This window comes from Chanos chanos, chromosome 1 (genome assembly GCF_902362185.1).
Source record: "Chanos chanos chromosome 1, fChaCha1.1, whole genome shotgun sequence".
In the NCBI taxonomy this organism is placed as follows: Eukaryota; Metazoa; Chordata; class Actinopteri; order Gonorynchiformes; family Chanidae; genus Chanos; species Chanos chanos.
In genome coordinates, this window is record NC_044495.1 from 27014787 (window position 1) to 27030790 (window position 16004).

General features: G+C 42.3%; 1 protein-coding gene across 1 annotated transcript in view; it reads left to right on the forward strand.

Annotated features, from left to right (window-relative positions):
• osbpl8 (oxysterol binding protein-like 8) overlaps positions 1 to 16004 on the forward strand; it is a 67175-nt gene that overhangs the window by 18184 nt on the left and 32987 nt on the right. The gene's annotated exons all lie outside the window — the stretch shown is intronic.

The following is a 16004-nucleotide window of genomic DNA, read 5'->3' on the forward strand; positions in this document are numbered from 1 at the left end:
GAAAAATAACTAAATCTGTACCTCATCACACAGAGCTGCCCTAATGGAAATTATATCACGGCTGGTTTTTCGTTTTATTCATTAACTTAATCCTTTCCCAGTGGAAATTCTTCGGTGCACAGTATGTACCAAAGGGAGACTACCATATCAAGTGGTTTGGTCAAAATATACGCATCAGTATACCGCTAGTTTACAAACTTGTAAACCTTATACTAATTGGCAATGACTTGAGTGTTTTGGGTATTTTTTTTTTTTTTTTTTATAGAACAGATAGCTTTCTCCAGAAAATAAAGGCCTACTTTAACTAAATGAAACCGCATATTTTGAAGAAAGCTGATCAGTTGCCCAGCTACAGCGTAATGACAAAACAGGCTTGATGGACTATATTAGGAGTCAGCTTATTAAAGACACAGACTGTAATAAAGCAAGCTGGCCTGTATAAAAAGCCAGTTAACAGTGAACAGAACATTTTATGGGGCCATCGTGAACTTTTGTGATCTATTCCAGGTCAAGTTTATGGTCTGCGTTGACTTTACAACGTGCTGTACTTGTTTTTGAATGCCCTGCAGTAGCTCTGAGGCATTGGGGCTTCCTCAGAATCCATATTCCCAACCCCACAGTCATAATCCTCTTTGCCTTCATTGTGCAGGAGTACAGAGGCAATTAGAAGTTCTGATTATTATTACGATAGCGACATGCTTCCTCCCACTTTTTTTCTCTCTCTTTCACTGCCTCTCCAGACAATGCCTTTAAAGTTATTATAAAGAGGGAGAGTCGACAGGTTCCTCTCTTCTCTGAAAAAAAAGAGAAAATGATGGAGAAGCTTACTTAAGGATGATTTAATGACCGAAGATCCTCTGTGATGATGGTGTGCTGACGGGAGTATACAATGCCACGTTTGCAAATTATTCAAGCATCCCCAAAAGGAGGATTTGACTGAGGGGGGTTGTTTGTATAAGATGGAAATGTGTTTATATGTGTGGTATGCAAAGTCTACTGATGGTGCTGTTCTGTGTTTTTCGCCAAAAAGGTGGACTTGGTTTCAACGGAAATAGTTAATGAGTCCTCAATGACTGTTTAGTCCAAATTCATGTCATTAACTTATTTGCATTTAGGATGCTGGTTACTCAGTTATTATACTATCAATTATAAACGCCCCCAACGAAGAAAAGAATTGGCCTTAATGAGTAGTTCAAGGCACTTTTATGTTCCAGTGTTCTTTGGGGTTTGGAATGTGTGAGCATATTGGCACAATGTCATAATGAGTGAAAGCGACAGTAAGTGTTTGTCTTTTAATAGCTGGTGCTTCTCTCCTCTCTGCTCAGTTGACGTCACATCCCCTTCTTCACACCACCTGCAAATCTGCTGTTCTTCGCCACACAATGAAGCCTTAAGTGATTGCCTACGACGCTGTAAATTGCTTTCTGAATAGGAATCGACAAAAGTTATTATTTCACCACCAGGGGATGTTTTCTGCTGCCACGGAGTGTTAAATCTCACGCTTTCCCTACCAGTCTGAATAAGCAGAACTCTTTAGAGAAAAAGAATCTACAGGAGAATTATGAGTACCAGTCAGGGCTATCAGAGAAGACATGAAAGATATCCTTTTCTATATGTTAGATCTCTGAGAAATCCACTCTCTGCTTCGGCGCGCTGTTCGGCTCACATTGATGAGATTTTTATTGCCAGGAACACGGAGTGGCCCTCAATCTTGCTGCCTCCCTTCAGGTCTCTGCCTGTCAGCTGGTCCTGTCAGTTTGCAGAGAACTGGCCCATGATCTAACATGAGCTCAGTTGGGCAGAAGTTCACAGAAGGTTTTATCAGATATTAGTAGTCTCCGGTCTGTCGAATAATTTAAACTGAATGTTCCAATTTATTTGACAAAGTTAGGACAGGAGAATTCACAACCTGAGGACCATAAGGATCCCAACCATCTGTTGTTTGCTTGTTGCATTTTTTTAGTTTACAAACTACAAACACTGTTCGTGAGAAATGGAAGCCAGTGGAACATTTATTTATTTGTTTGAAGACACTTTGTTTTGTTTGGGTCACTTGAGTGGCATCCCACAGTACAACTGAAACATTTCTTGGCAAACACTCAACTCACATCTGAACCTGCATACACCATGTTTCTTTTCCAGAAAGATGTTATTTTCTCATTCATAGATCTAACAAAAGATTTGACAACAGGAAGGTATTTAATAAGGGAATGAGTGTCTAGGTGCTATCTTTAGAATTATTGTGAATGGAAAGGAGAGTTGACGTTGGAGTTTGCAATACATGAAAATGTATTTTTTCATCACGTTTATTGATATATCACTGTGTTGTGTATTCTGGCTTTTATGTACAGTGGAGACTTGTGAAGTTAGTGCCTCAGTCTTATTTAGCACAGTGCACTACTGATATTTTACAATGCTGATGCAGAATTTCTCTCCATGCTTCCAGAGGTACATGATTCTCGTATATGTGAGAGGAAGTAGGTAGTGGCAGTTTTGACAAGATATCTTGTTATTACTGGCCTTCAGTAGAGCCAGAGAGCTTAAAGCATGAGGCTGAGTGGGAGGAAACAGGTGTGATTCTTTTTTTGTTGATAACGCTTCATATGCTTTAAGACTTCAGATACTCAGTAAGGATGTAGGCGAGCCAAAGCCGTCAGACTTAACCACAGTGCGTGACAGAGAGACGTCTGGAAATGTTTGGCGTATCGGTAAACAGGGCTTTGGGAGTCATGTGCTAATGTGCCATCCCACTAAGATGGCTGACAGCCTGCAGTTTCCAGTGGATGACTATGGGTCTCTCTTAACCTGTCATAAATGATTAACTGAATATAAAACAGAATTTTTTTGCATTAGTGACATTCACTTTGAGTCAAATGGCTGCCCTCTACTTAAAGCAGTACAAGGATCACCATCCATTGTGGTGATGTAGTCAGAGAGGAAGTGGAGACCATTAGTCACATGTTTATGTAGGCATCTATGATGAATGCCAGTACATCAGTTAGCTGGTCTGAAAGTATATTTTTTTAGCTTGTGGATTGTAGACTAGGTTTCCTTTAAATATATTTAAAATGCACATATGCTCTCTCTCTCTCACTGATCTTCCATTATCAAAAATCATATAGTCAATCAAGCACCTAAACAGAACCCATTAAAAGGAGGCCATTGGAGAACCAATAATATCCACTCATTCATCAAAAGCCATAAATCTTAAGAGGGAGCATTCAGCTCTAGCTTTTGCCACAGGGCCAGTTGTCAGACATGAGTCACAGCCTTGCCCACAGGCTCACAGAGGCAAATATTACCCAGGAACACGTTCTTACTCCCTCACTGGCCTTTTATTTCACAGACTGCTGCTTTACAAGGCTTTATTTCTGTGTGCTTTTGCTACCTAAACATACATCCAGGCAGTGAATGTCCGGTAAAGCTAGTACAACAGGAAACCAAAGAGACCTATAAATCTAGGAACCGTTTGATCGCTCGCTCTTATGAAACGTTGTACTCTCCTCAGGCGTGTTTCTTCTGCAAGGTACCGTGTCTCAGTGAAATAGTTAGCATTGTGTTGCAGATGAGTTCAGATGTGTCTTTTTTGTTGAATGCAGAATCCAGCCACGGTGTTTCTGTGAAGTCAAGCTGTGGATAGCCTGCTACCTGTTCACCAGCCTTGGCAACAGCCTGCAGAGCAGTGTGGGAAATTGAGTGTTTTTGTGTCTAGGTAAATTGCCTGTTCAATGCCATTGTCTTTGAGTAAGATGGCAGATATGCTAACTGGTTAGATTTGTACTGGTCAAGGTGGTGGTGTTGTTCGAGGAGACTCTTAAGATGTCAAGAAATGCACATATGTGAAAACACATCCTTTTGCATCATGTTCTTTAGAATGTAAAATCACACCTATATTTTAGTAACATCTCTTTTTTTTCAGTTGGAGGTAGACTTTATACTCAGCACCACTCTTTCTCATCATTTTATTTATTGCATTTAATGTGTAGTTCACCAAAAGGCATGATTTGACTTTATTGTGCTTTATCTCTGCCATTTCATGGACTTTTTTTCAAGGGCACATTTTAACACAGTTAAAGGTGATTGTTTCTTCTGTCTCGTGGTCCTGCTAACTGTGCACAGAGACACTGCATGAAACTATATCACCTTTTTTGCAATAATGTGTGGTCAGTAAGTCAACTTACCGAAGGTGAACAAACGTTTTCATGTGGCTCTCATACAAACTTTTAATGTGAATCCTATTTCTCAAGTTCCCGCCACAGCTGTGTACACCGCGCCGGTACTCAATCTCACACTAATCTTTGATTTTAGAGTGCACACAGCAGACTGTACAGTTTTTCACAGGAGAGAGATATATTGGGTTATTCTATCAACAGTTTCTGCTGCTACACCCACATTGCTATCCCTGTAGGGTACAAATCAAAAAGTCCTTTGACTTAGTAAGTGGTGTCAAAACCACATGGAGAGTCATTTAATAGTTTGGTTTAGGTGAGAAGCAACAGTGACTTTGGTGTAAACATACAACGTGTTGTTGATTCTGCATACACAATTGGTTCTATGCAATCTTAACGGTGAGTCCTTTGGAGCTCTGTAATATATTGTGAGTAATGAGCTGGTGAACTGAAACATTGCCACTTAATCTGTTTACTGTTTGTCTGTGAGGTGGGGGCTGTGGTTTTTGGGGCAGGCTTTTGAAGTAGGTTAGAGGAAAATGTGCAGCTGTAGGCAGACATTCCTAATGAAGCTGGAGAGGTAGAAAGGCTGACGTGGGGTTGAAGAGGTAGAGGAGTTGTGCTGTGTCTTCACTAGGCTGTTTGCTATTCGGTTTTCCATCATGATTGTAAAATAAAACTGCCAGTTTAGGTTATTTTGATGTGAAATGGCTTGAAATTGACCAGCACGGTGTGTGTGTGTCTGTGTGAGTGTCTGTGTGTGAGTGTCTGTGTGTGTGTGTGTGTGTGTGTGCATCTGATTGTCTCTGTCTGGAATGTCATATTCTGCAGGCAGTGTGCATGTGTACATAGCTTTTGTGAAAGCGTGCTGTTAAACTGTCTGTGAGGGAGGACTAAAAGATGGAGAGAGCAAATATATGGTTCATAAAGCGATGAACTGGGAATGTAAATAAGACATGAATGGAACATATGCAGAAGGCCAGAGAAAACTGGACAGGGACAATGTTGAAGAGAGGAGGGGCTGTTTATAAGAGAGAGAATATGTGTTAGCAGGAGCAGCAGGCAGTAAAATAGCATGTAAGAAAGGGAGGGACACATACTCTCTAGCACGCCCCCCCCCCCCCCCCATCTCTCTCGCTCTCTCTCTCTCTCGCTCTCTCACTCTCTCTTCTCCTCCCTCCCTCTCTCTTTCTGTGTGTGTTAGCTCAGTCACTCAGTATATCAGGTCCAGCCCTGCCACACAGCAGCAGCAGACAACTCTCAGACGGTATGCTCAGTATCACTCTATCTTTTCTTTTCTCTGTGTCACTCTTTCTAGCTTACTCACCATCTGTCTCCCTGTCTCTCTCTATTTTGACCGTGTCTCTCTTTCACCTATTTTCTTGCTGAAAGTTTTTGTAGCACATCAGGCTTTAGACCATGTTCCAGTGTTTGTGTTGTATTGAAGAGCAGTTGCTTAACCACGTACCCCGTGTGCTTATGATCTTATTACTGTCAGTTGACAAAAGGCAGAAGTACTGTTTGACCGTCTGCAGCCTGGGTAGCTTTTTGTTAAATAGTTTTGTTTTGACCTTAACTTCCAGCCTCATTTAGTGTTAACGTGTCATCAGTGAGCTGCTTTAAGTGTGAAAGTCTGTAACTGAAAATGTTTTACTGTGGTCTGTGGGTGTTTGTCCATGTGAGCTCACACAAGCGTGTGCCATTAGGTTGAGGAGCAGAATGTCATAACTCTTGTCTTTCTTTTGCTTGCATGACTGGGAAATTCTGCTGACTGATTGCCAAAACTTGGATTCGATTGATTTGAATCTTTAGGCTTGTTTGGTAAGAGAGAGCACTAGATGATTACCATGGAATGCACTCTTGGATATATTTACGAGAATGATTTTCCATTGCTTAATCTCCCTGTTAGGTGGTATGTGTTCCCGTTATTCCAGAAAGTCCCAAGAAGCTGGTATTACGTAATCTAAATCATGCTCTGGTCGCTAAGGCCAGTCTCTGTGGTCTATCTCACTGGACAACAACAAAAGGCTCTTATCACATGGTGTCAAGTGTCTGCAGCATAGTGGGGTGTCCATCCACTCCTCGCAGTGTCCAGGTATTTTAAACACTGGACACAGACTGCGGCTCTGAAGTGTCATTGTCAGACTCACACAGCTGGCCACACTTTTTGTGAGCAGATTGTTTCTATTAGGCTGCTGTGATTGGATAAATAGATTCTCGGCCGATGAGGAACACGTCTTGTGGCTCTCATCTGCTCAGAATGCTTTCTTGTTTCTTTCGGTCTCTCAGGATGGTTATTATATTATTGGCCACAGACTCAGATGTGGGCTTTCTGATTGGAGGACTCTCAGACCAGACCCATGATCTGTCCCTGAGCACCTGGCTAATTGTCTCTGGCATGGTCTAATTACATTTCTATGGTTCCTTTTGAAAAGGCGGCAAAACTGGACAGTGATTGAGGTGATAGCATGAATTTTCCTGATGGTCACATATTAGTATCGAACAGCCTTTGCAAAGGGAGTCTCACTTCTTGCACTCTAACTGTTTTGACCTTTTGTGGGTGCCACAACCACAGGTGATATGTTCTGTGTGGGGGAAAAACTGGCCTTTAAATGCAAGTCTCCACAGAGTGAGGGATATGTATAGAAAGACTACAGATCAATAGCAAGCTGACCCCCCATGTCAGCTTAGATCCGCAAACCTGAACCTGTGTGGCTGTGGCCAAGTCTCGTGTTGTTGTGTTCTATGCTCTGTGACTGTGCTCGCTGGTGGTTTCATCCTCAGCCTGTTTTTAGTGTGACGCTTCTTGTGGTAAACGTTGCTGGGCAGTCTTTATAGACGGTTCTCGTACCAGTAGACCAGTGTAACCACTATGATTCTCCACTGGAAAAAAAGAAAACAGGTTAAATGTATTTAGCTTCCCTTATGTTCATTTTTTTTTATTTACAAAGTCGGAACTCCAGCATGAAAGCGCCAAGATAGCTAATTTACCATAGTGAATGAAATGCAAAACGCTGTCTCTTAGATTTGCTTGTTTCCAGTCACAAGTCTGCATAATGTATCTACTTGTTTTTATGGTCCTTTTCTGCTGTTGACTCTCTGACTCTCTCCCTTTCTCTCTTTCTCTTTCTCTCTTTCTCTCTCTCTTCCCCTCTCTCTCTCTGTCTCTCTCGATCTATCTATCTGTGTATCGATTTGTCTGCTGTAGTAAGAGGACAGGGAGACAGGGGTGCTGTGTAACAACACCCCTGGAGTAATATGGGATAAGGTGTCTTTCTCTAAGGAACAACTCTAGCAGTCAGCAGAAGGTCAGGGCAAGAGACTTATCAGCCTCTGCCCTGCAACCTGTCATTTGCTCTGGCTGTTTGTATTCAGCTGTCATCTGCAGACCATCACTGAGCCCTATGCTGCACTCAGTGATGAAACACACTACAGAGAGCTTGAAATCTGAGAGAAAGATATACAGGACACCAGAGCTTCAAACCCAGTCCCAGAGAGCTGCTGCTGGCTGTCATATGGTCCAACAGTTGGGCTCTCTGGTTTGCCTAAACCTATTTGAGATAAGTGCAAAATGTAGGAATACCTTAACCACCAAGATTGGACTTTCAAAGGCCAGCCAATAGAGGAACAATGAGACTTAATTGAACTGTACATGAGCACTTAAAAATTTGTTGTTATTTTGGTAAAGATCAGTTATTATTAAGTTTGTCTCCTAATTGTTTTATGAGTGCTTTTTAAGAATCCAAGAATGTCCTCTCCTATACTGTGACCTTTTATTCATACTGGTCTTAGATTAGGAGAGCACTTCTGAAAACTGATCCGAAATCTGTAACAGAAAGCAAAAGTCTAATGGACCTGCCGTAATTCGTGGACCTGCTGTCCCTCTACCTCTCCAAACATGCTACAGGATGGGACTTGCTTGGTAGGGTATTCTACAGTTAGACATGAGGCTCTCTGTTTGCTGCATCATGCCTGAGATGGGTATTTAAACAAACTCAACACACTGACTGTGCTACCCTCAGCGCGATACCTCAATCACTTAATTCATAAGAAATCAAAAGATTATCAAAATCAAGGCAGACTTAAAGTTAGTGTACACTTAGAATGCATTTCTGTTGCATTTTGTTACACACTTAAAGTTAATTAAAAGGTAATATATCAAAAAACATCTTTCAAATATATGAACATTGTAGCTTACTTTGAGTGTGATTTTCAAAAACAGACTGTAGCCAATCAAAGCTCTGGACCATAGAATGTTCTATCTTCAGTGTCCTCTGATGCAGGCCAAGCCTGCATTCTTAATATTGTCATAGTGTTACCTTTGGAGGATATTAATTGCTTCCCCTCTTTGTCTGAGTCTTGGCCTGTCTTCAGTGATGTTTCCTGTGTGGACTTGTGCAGCTCCTTGGAGGTGGGTTTGGGTTGTTCAGCTCTTATGACAGTGAAGCCCTTTCACAGTCTCACCACACGGAAGCCAGGGGTCCATCAGTCCATACCTGCACACAGGATGGGTTTTCAGTGTGCTAGACCTGTCTCTCTTGGCAACAAGTTAATCAATCATACCCCCTACATATGCCGTCAACCTAGCCATCCTAGTGCTCGCATATCCCAATGCACAGGCCTGGGCTGGCAGGAGTGTTAACAGATTCCAGTAGTAACAAACTGATCTCCCTCCATCTCTTTCTCTCTCTCTCTCTCTCTCGCTCTCTCTCTCTCAGACTCACTAAACTGTTGCACACCCTCTTCCTCTTCCTTTCTGCTGATCCCAACTAAAGATACAGTGTAGGACTCCCCTTTTTCTCACTCTCACTCTGTCTCTCATTCTGTCTCTGTCTAAGCTAATATTTCCTTTGCAACTTCATCATGGTCATTTTTTCTGTTTAGCCTTCATTTTCTCTCCTCTCATGTCAACATGCAGCTACTTCTCAACACTCTTCAGTATGCTTTCCATGTCCGGAGACCAGATGTTATTTATTGCTATGGCCCACATCTCTTTACCAGCAGTAAATCTCTCTCTCTCTCTCTCTCTCTCTCTCTCTCTGCATTTTATCATTCTTTATTTTGTCATGTTTTGGTTCAGTTTCTGTACTGGCCTTGTCAGCAGGTAATTGGCGATATTGCTGTGATGGTTACAGTGCGGATTCACCATTGACAGTGCAGTCTTTTATGCTGACTGCAGTTGATCTTTTTGTCTAACGGTTGACGTGGAAACCCCTTGAGTGCTTTTCTAAAAGCTCAGTGATGCCTGTGGAAGGAACTTGAATAACGGAGGGACTGTTCTACCAGCATTTGAAAATCAACCACCCCTATACGCTCCTCTTTGTCTAAACTGCTCTTTGTTTTGGTTTGTTTTGGTTTGGGGTTTTTGTGTGTGTGTGTGTGTGTGTGTGTGTGCACGCTAATTGTGGTCTAGGAATAATTTAGAATGGGCTGGAGGGGCTTGTTGCTTGCTCAGTCTAGTCTGTTACTCTGTATATGGGGCAGGTTTTGCTCATGAAATGGCTCTTGGATTTAGAGAGACAGTTTTGCTTATAAAGAGCTTTGACAGAGAGGTTTTTGCATGTAAGAGGAAAAAATAAGATGGATGATTCAGGCTTTGGACATTTTTAGATCATGTAGTAGCAATATTTCACAGGAAATTCCTTGTTTTAGACTGTATGTTTCAGTGAGCTGGCAAACCTCAGCACCTTCCTTTGAAATGCATGTGTGAGTGTGTGTGTGTGTGTGTGTGTACGCACGCGTGTGTGTTTGTGTGTGTTTGTCAGCTTGGTGGTCAGCATTGTGTCTCAGCTGTGTGTGAGTATTGATAGAACGTCGACCTGTTAAAAGATGCAGGATGCAGAGGATGTGGTCAGGTGAGGAACATTCTGGGAGAGATTGGATCAGTTTGCTCCTGTAATGTGGCCAGAGCACTCAGATGGCTCAGACAGAGGAAGGTCTGTTGGGCCAAGGAACCTGAACTTCCACCACCTTATCTCCTCGTGTGCCATATCCCTGCAGAACACGCCAGCATACGTGTCCCATTCAAACCCAAATATTACACATAATGTCCGACGTGTGGTCGATAGCAGAGCTTTGGGAACTGGTTTAGGTATGACAACGAAAAATAAATAGCACTTGGCTCTAAAATAACTTGAGAACTAAATCAGAACCATGTTCTAGGCCAGGGGTCTGCCACCTTTATTATCAAAAGAGCCATATTTGCCCCCTCTCCCACCACATAAAATTCACCTGGAGACGAAAACCTGTTTGACCCTTAAAATAAAGATAACACAGAATTTTATATATAGTTATACTCTATATACTAAAACTATCGTTTATAATGCACTTATGAAATTATAGAAATACAATACAGAAAACTCTTGACATTTTATAAAAAAGGACAAAGGATAACATCATGGAAATGTCTTTCAACATTAGATTTTTGTTGTCTGCTAATCTCTCGCCACATATCAAGCGTACAGGTAAGCCAGCATCGTTGGCAGTGAAAGCAAACGAATCTGTCCACGCAGAATTAAACGCTCCATTTTCCTCCGACGCTTTTCTTTTCTTGGATTTATCCATGATAGCTTACCGAGGGCGAGGGTCAGAACTGCATATTAGCCACCTGTGGGGGGAAAAACGCCCAGAAGTGCGCCTGCACAAGAGGTGACGCATACTTCCGTGGACAAAATATTAAAACTTTTTTTTTTTTTTTTAATTTCCAAAGAAATTATGAAGTGTTCCCTATGAAAAGTTTAGCCATTGCGCAACAAAAATGAATAAAAATAAAACATTATTTATTCCCACGTCGTCTTTGGTCAAAGCTGCAGAGAGCCATTGCAGAGGGACTGAAGAGCCGCATGCAGCCCCAGAGCCGCTGGTTGCCGACGCCTGATCTAGGCAATCCACAGAGATACTCCACTCACTCTCCTCTAATGTTAAATACAGCTTTACTTAGTATTGGTGTTAGAATAGACATTGGTATTTAACTTTGTACTTTGCTTTGCTTTGGAAAAGAATGATTCATCTGCCAGGGAAATCCAAAACTGCATAACTTACATGTATCTGAATCAAGTGTCTCCATAAACCGGTGGACTGTCTATTAGGTTGTCTTGCTAACTGTTCTGTTGCGTTGTCATCCTCTCAAACACTATTTGTGCCCTGGTAACATAAACGAGGAGGTAAATTTAGAAACAAACTTATTTACATGTGCTCTATCTCGCACACAGACACAAAGACACACACACACATATACACCACCCACACACACAACACACGCTAAAGAGGGTGGAAACATAAAACAAACTCTTTCAAAGAAAACACTTAGACCCAACACATTGTTTACAGTTGTCGTCGCACATTGGTGCTCCTCCTATACTGAGACCGCTGGTTTCCGTGGTTCAATGAGAATAAAAGAGACTTCTGGCCTATCCACTGCCTTATTAAAGAGACTACGGATTTGTCCCTCAGAGTAAGAACTCTATGTAATGGCATCCACAAACAACTCAACAGATACATCAAGCAGCTGTTTTTGATCTCCTCTCTCTCTCTTTTCTCTCTCTCTCTTTTTTTCTCTCTCATATCCCCACCCTCTCACACCTTTGTCTCACTTTTTTCAAAACCCAAATCACTCCCCCACTACCTGTCTCTCGGAAGTAAAAAGAGAGAGGGTAAGTTATTGAGTACGGTAGAGGTACTTTCAGTATGTGTGTACATGTGTAAAGGAGAGAGTGTGACAGGGAAGGGAAATGAAAGTGAGTGTTCACAGTTCATGGGTTTTCTTCTGCCTTTGGTAATTCTGCTGATGAAAGCCAGAGGCTTTGAGGGGTGGTGTTTGGGCTAAGCCCTCTGCTCTGCTGTATAAGGAGATTAGAAAGGCAGGATTTGGAAAGAGGACCCCCACCTCTGTTCCCCAAGCCACTCACTGTATTAATCAAAGAGGGCGAGATGGGACCATGCTGTTTTGACCATCAATTGCATGTTACATTATACTGTTGCATGTTATGAATGCGGGGGGTGGGGGGGACCCAGACTACGTTTCCCATGGTGCACAGATCTGTAGCTTGTGCCGTCCTGTTTTTGCTCTTAGAATGTGAGGGCAATGGGTCAGCTGTCTGCTTCAAGTACTGTTTAGCTGTTATGTCATCGGCCCGTCTGTTTTACTCCTGTTGTTTATATCTCACTGCACTGGGAACGCTGCAAAGAATGTAGAACATTATTAAGGAAACATGTGAACCTGCCAAAAAAGTTTTGTGTTTTGATTGTAGAGGCCCATATTGGGATTGTCTTATGAGGAAAATGAATACATCAGGAAGTGACCATAAATAGTAAAAGAATACTGGGGTAGAAAAGGGACTCCCAAGCAGGGGCTCCTGCCACAAACTGGTCCATTCTTTCGTACTTTCATGAAATCAGAACCAGCTGCCAGGTGCCTCAGTCATCAGGTATGTGTGCGTGTGTGTGTGTGCGTGTGCGTGCGTGTGTGTGTGTGTGTGTGTGTGTGTGTGTGTGTGTGTGTGTGCGCGTGTGTGTGTGTGTGTGTGTGTGTGTGAAGTGCTATTCTGGGACAGTCAGAAAAAGGAACTAGCCAGTCTGTAAGCGTGTGCTGACGTGAGAACTGACCCCTCTGCCCACCCAGGAGAGAGTAGCATTAGATCAAAGCTTCAAAAGCAGAGAGAGAGATGGCCTCTCATCTGAGAGTTCAGCTTTCATTTTTTTTCACCCTACCTAGTAGCTTTTTTCTCTCCCTCCAGTCTTTCAAAATAAGCAAGCATTGTGTAGCCCTGGATGTTTGTCATGGAAGTGAAATAACTAAATTAATGCCATGCTAATATCATAAAGCAAACAGAGGTTTGCTGACAGGTAGGTAGGTATGTTGTTATGGTCCCTTATCATCCACATTGGTAGGACTGGTTGACCACCTCCTGCAGTACCCTGAATAAGAACTGTGTAAACATAATTGCTCGGTTCATATCGGACAGTTTACATAAATGGCAAACAATGCAGCAGAGTTGAGAAAGTAATTTTATATCCCATCTGTGTTGTGACTGAGAGCTGCTCTTGCTCCTCAACACAGTGTGTGCAGTTTCTGTATGTATCTGAGAGAAAAGTCATGCATCTCACTGGACTGACTGTGTGAGGTTCTTTTGTTTAATGACTGTCTAGTGTCTGTTGGTTAATGACTGTCTGGTATCTGTTGGTTAATGACAGTCTGGTGACTGTTGGTTAATGACAGTCTGGTGTATGTTGGGTAGTGACAGTCTGGTGTCTGTTGGGTAGTGACAGTCTGGTGTCTGTTGGTCAATGATAGTCTGATGTCTGTTGGTTAATGATAGTCTGGTGTCTGTTGGTTAATGACTATCTGGTGTCTGTTGGTTAATGACAGTCTGGTGTCTGTTGGGTAGTGACAGTCTGGTGTCTGTTGGGTAGTGACAGTCTGGTGTCTGTTGGGTAGTGACAGTCTGGTGTCTGTTGGTTAATGACAGTCTGGCGTTTGTTGGTTAATGACAGTCTGGTGTCTGTTGGGTAGTGACAGTCTGTTGGGTAGTGACAGTCTGGTGTCTGTTGGTTAATGACAGTCTGGTGTCTGTTGGTTGATGACAGTCTGATGTCTGTTGGTTAATGATAGTCTGGTGTCTGTTGGTTAATGACTATCTGGTGTCTGTTGGTTAATGACAGTCTGGTGTCTGTTGGTTAATGACAGTCTGGTGTCTGTTGGTTAATGATAGTCTGGTGTCTGTTGGTTAATGACAGTCTGGTGTCTGTTGGTTAATGATAGTCTGGTGTCTGTTGGTTAATGACTGTCTGGTGTCTGTTGGTTAATGACAGTCTGGTGTCTGTTGGTTAATGACAGTCTGGTGTCTGTTGGTTAATGATAGTCTGGTGTCTGTTGGTTAATGACAGTCTGGTGTCTGTTGGTTAATGATAGTCTGGTGTCTGTTGGTTAATGACAGTCTGGTGTCTGTTGGTTAATGACAGTCTGGTGTCTGTTGGTTAATGATAGTCTGGTGTCTGTTGGTTAATGACAGTCTGGTGTCTGTTGGTTAATGATAGTCTGGTGTCTGTTGGTTAATGACTGTCTGGTGTCTGTTGGTTAATGACAGTCTGGTGACTGCTGGTTAATGACAGTCTGGTGTCTGTTGGTTAATGACAGTCTGGTGTCTGTTGGTTAATGATAGTCTGGTGTCTGTTGGTTAATGACTGTCTGGTGTCTGTTGGTTAATTACGGTCTGGTGTCTGTTGGTTAATTACGGTCTGGTGTCTGTTGGTTAATGACTGTCTGGTGTCTGTTGGTTAATGACAGTCTGGTGTCTGTTGGTCAGTGACAGGCAGTCTGGGACTGTGGCTGACAGCAGAACAGGGTAGTGAGTGGTTTAATAATGTAGAGATAGTCTGGCCTTTACCAGTCTGCCACGGCCTCTGAGAGACCAGTTATGACCAGAACTCAGTGTCTGCAGTAGATTCTGTCGAATGATTACTTTCCAGATGAGAATTACATTGGATGCCTTTCAATCTATACTGGAAATACAAAAATGGCATGTGTCGCTTAACCTAGTAGATCCAATCTTGAGACTAATCCTAACTACAAATCAATCAGTGTCTTTTGAAATGTTAGCTTATGTATAACATAAATGCATCACTTTCCTTATATGTGCCCTTGAAATTCCTCCCTGGTCCTTGCAGTTGGATAAGAATCTCCTCAATCACTATTCTCATCGTGCTTAAGGAGCTCCCCAGGTGATTAGAATGCTATCATGTCTACGTAATGAATCAGCCAAATCATTTAGTACAGCGGTGGAACTCATCTGTCCTGATGCCACTTTTAAGGGCCCCCTGCTCATAAGCTTCAGACAGGCTTGGCCCAGTAGGATGGAAGCAATGTGCAAGACAAACATCATTAGTACGCCTGCTACTGCTTGCTTTTTTATTTTTAATCAGACCAGAGCTGTGGCAGCTGCGGCACCAGACAGGCAGTGTAGTGCACTCATGGCTAACTTATACAGTCACTAAAGACTGACAACCTGGAAACATCAATATTGATAGTTTTGTTACAACTCTGTCTAATTCTAGGTTGGAATGGTTATGGTGGTATGTTTTCACTTAAACCACTGGTCTGGTCATTCATTTACAGTTACAGTTTACATTTTGTTCATTTAGCAGACTCTTTTTTACCAGAGAGACTTCAAAGTACATTAAAATGGAGAGGAACATCTATTGCGTATTTTATTTGTTTACGTGGGTGTTAGGTGAGGTACGGGGGATCGGGGGTGAGATGTGGTGAGACATGGTGAGGTATGTCCTGGGGAGAGACTCAACTGGGAAAGGTCACTACCCCACCAGGATTGCTCGAAATGAGACGAGTTGAGTTCCTGAGGAATGAGATTAGGAAACGTGTAGGGATGGAGCTGCCAGGTGCCTGGATAAGACAGAGTGGGGTGGTAATGAAATGGTGTAAGGGCATACCAGAGTCCGCAGACAGGCAGACACACTTCCCTTCATAGCACTGGAAGTCATACCATACATTTGTATGAACTGTATTATTCTCATTATCTGAAACTGCTCAGAGTCAGTATTTGTTGGTCCAGTATGTAATGTAAGCCTTCTTGTTATTATTGAATCATTTTAATCCTTCAGTCTCTGGCTAACCATAATGACTGATAGGACTTGGGTCTGGTGTATTTCTCTATGAAGTGCTTTAAAACATATGTTATTGCAGTATATGCTGAGAGGCATTTTGATGGTCAGATTAAAGTAAAGTTCAGTGAGATTCCCCTGCAGATGAATATGATTCAGAGGTGCCATGCTTTGTCAGGCTTAATTAAATTGAAAAGCTGGCCTGTGGTTGCTCCTGAA